General features: G+C 38.0%; 1 protein-coding gene across 1 annotated transcript in view; it reads right to left on the reverse strand.

Moving 5' to 3' along the window:
• Positions 1-3,327, reverse strand: part of LOC118999835 (sialic acid-binding Ig-like lectin 5) — a 132,506-nt gene that overhangs the window by 121,987 nt on the left and 7,192 nt on the right. The gene's annotated exons all lie outside the window — the stretch shown is intronic.

Consider the following 3,327-nt stretch of genomic DNA (forward strand, 5'->3'; position numbering starts at 1 on the left):
ATATTGAACCATCCTTGCATCCCTGGGATGAATCCCACTTGGTAGTGGTGTATTATCTTGTTGAAGTATTGTTGGATGCTATTTGCTAATATTTTATTGAGGATTTTAGCGTCTATGTTCATCAGCGATATTAGCCTGTAATTTTCTTTCTTTGTTGTGTTTCTATCTGGCTTTGGAATTAGGGTGATGCTGGCTTCATAAAAAGAGTTGGGGAGTTTTCCTTCCTTTTGGATTATTTGGAATAATCTGTGAAGAATAGGTGTTAGCTCTTCCTTAAAAGCTTTGTAGAATTCTCCTGTGAAACCATCTGGTCCAGGGCTTTTGTGTGATGGGAGTTTTTTGATTATTGCTTCAATTTCATTTGCTGTTATTGGCCTGTTCAGGTTTTCTGCTTCTTTTTCATTGAGTTTTGGAAGATTGTATTTTTCTTGAAATTTGTCCATTTCACCTAGGTTTTCAAATTTCTTGGCATACAGTTCCGCATAGTAATTTCTTACAATCCTTTCTATTTCTGTGGTATCAGTTGTAATCTCTCCTCTTTCATTTCCAATTGTGTTTATTTGGGTCCTCTCACTTCTTTTCTTGATGAGCCTACTTAAAGGCTTGTCTATTTTGTTTATCTTTTCAAAAAAACAACTCCTGGATTCATTGATCCTTAGAATTGTGCTTTTAGTCTCTATGTCATTTAATTCTCCTCTGATCTTGCTTATTTCCTTCCTTCTGCTTGCTCTGAGCTGTCTTTGTTGTTGTTCCTCGAGTTCTTGCAGGCGTCAGGCTAGGTTGTTTGAAATGTGTCTCTCCTCTTTAGGTGAGCCTGTATTGCTATGAACTTCCCTCTTAGGACTGCCTTCACTGTGTCCCATAAGTTTTGGGTTGTTGTGAGTTCATTTTCATTAGTTTCAAGAAGTTTCTTTATTTTTTCCCTAATTTCAATCTTGACCCATTCGTTGTTTAATAGCCTACCATTCAACCTCCATGCTTTTGGGTGTTTGGGTTTTTTTCCTGTGGGGTTCGTTTCCAATTTCAGTCCCTAGTGATCAGAGAAGATGCTTAGTATGATTTCTATTTTCCTGAAGTTGGTGAGACTTGTTTTGTGTCCTATCATGTGATCTAGCTTTGAAAATGTTCCATGTGCACTTGAAAAGAATGTGTATTTAGCTTCTTCGGGAAGGAAGGCTCTATATGTATCAATTAGGTCCATTTCTTCTAGAGTGTCATTTAATGCTGCAATATCTTTCTTGATATTTTGTTTGGAAGATCTGTCCATTTTTGACAGTGGGGTGTTAAAGTCTCCTAGTATAATTGTGTTGCTGTCAATATCTTTCTTGAGGTCCTCTAGGATTTTCTTTATATATTTGGGTGCTCCTATGTTGGGTGCATATATATTTACGATGTTAATGTCTTCTTGGTGGATTCTTCCCTTGAGTATTATGAAGTGACCTTCTGGGTCTCTCTTTATAGCCCTTTTTTTAAAGTCTATTTTGTCTGATATGAGGATTGCTACCCCGGGTTTTTTTTTTTTTCTTGTCCAGTTGCTTGGAACATTTGTTTCCATCCTTTCACTTTCAGTCTGTGGTGGTCTTTTGACCTGAGGTGGGTCTCTTGTAGGCAGCATATGTGTGGGTATTGCTTTCTTAACCATTCAGCTATTCTATGTCTTTTGATTGGTGCATTTAATCCATTTACGTTTAAGGTTATTATTGAAAGGCCCTTATTCATAGCCATTTGTGCACCTGTGTTCCTCTCTGTCTCTCTCTTTTCCTTCCTTTCCTTAAAGCAGCCCTTTTAGTAATTCTTGTAGAGCTGGTTTGGTGGAGGCGTATTCTTTTAGACTTCTTTTGTCTTGGAAGCTCTTTATTTGGCCTTGTATCTTGATTGAGAGCCTTGCTGGATAAAGTCGCCTTGGTTGTAGGCCTCTGTTTCTCATTACTTGGAATATTTCCTGCCATTCTCTTCTTGCTTGGAATGTTTCCGTTGAGAAGTCAGTAGTCAACCTTATTGGGACCCCCCTTGTATCTTACTTCCTTTTTCTCCCTTGCTGCCTTTAGGATTCTCTCTTTGTCTTGGAGTTTTGCCATTTTAATGATGATATGTCTTTCTGTAGGTCTCTTAGGGTTCCTCTTGATTGGAACTGTCTTTGTTTCCTGAATTTGTTGGCCTTTTTTCTCATCAAATCAGGGAAGTTTTCCATTGTACTTTTTCATCTTGTATTTTGTATACTATAGTACAATATTATACATTTATAAATATGAGAAATATATAATATGGTACCTTATTAAGATAGTGTACACTATATAAACATACAATTACACTATGGGATTGTATCTCAAGTCAAAAATAGAACAGGAAGGCTCCCCAGGAGCATCAGAGTTTCTCTTTATTTCCCTTTCTCTCCAAGTCCCTTTCATTTCCAGGTCACCAAGGCCACAGAACCAAAGCTACATGATCAGTGTGAGTAACTGCCATTGGGAACTTTGGTTTCTTGGCTTAAATATTCTGTCTCATTTTCTGGATTCAAGTATTCCCCCAAATACTAGCCTAGCAAGTGCCCATTTTTATTTATTTTCAATTATTTTAAAGTTTAAAAAAGAGGGATTTTATTTCTTCTATTTACTTTTTCCCCTAAGAATTCTGTTATTTTTGGCACAAGTCCTGAGCAGAATGATTTAACCGGTTATTACCAAGACCAGAGTCACAATTCAACTTATTGCCATACTGAAATTGGAGTTCATGTAGTGGATGTGGGGAACCAAAGTCCTCCTAGTTACAAACTATAATTGTACCCTTCTTTCCTCAGGGCCATCTCCTCAATTTCCAAAATTGAGGAAATAAATCACCTACATGCAGGTGCTTGTTTGGTGGCACTGGGGCACTCACCTGGACACTTTCTACCTGTGGACACCCCACAGTCATTTCCCCCTTGCAGCCAATGTTGTGGCTGGACCAGCCCTTGTGGTTCTTGTCATGATTATAAGACACACTTCAGCAACAACCATTACGAAACTTAAAAAAAAATCCAGCTTTATTCCAGTCATCTCCGATTATCCACAGTTGTGCTTTCCATGGTCTCTCTTATCTATGTTCAAACATGGTCCAAAAATACTAAATGAAAGATTCCAAAAGTGAACCATTTATGTTAGAAATTTCACAGTTTTCTGAGTAATATGATGAAACTTGTACTCCCTCTGGGTTCTGCCAGGGTGTGAACCATATCTTTGTCCAGCATCTCTGCACTGTATATACTGCCCACTTATGAGTCACTTAGTAGCCAATTAGGTCTTCAGATCTACTGTCCCAGTATCTGGGTGACTTTTGTTCAGGTTATTC

This window comes from Sturnira hondurensis, unplaced genomic scaffold, assembly GCF_014824575.4.
Source record: "Sturnira hondurensis isolate 20B ecotype Veracruz unplaced genomic scaffold, ASM1482457v3 Scaffold0015508, whole genome shotgun sequence".
Classification (NCBI taxonomy): Eukaryota; Metazoa; Chordata; class Mammalia; order Chiroptera; family Phyllostomidae; genus Sturnira; species Sturnira hondurensis.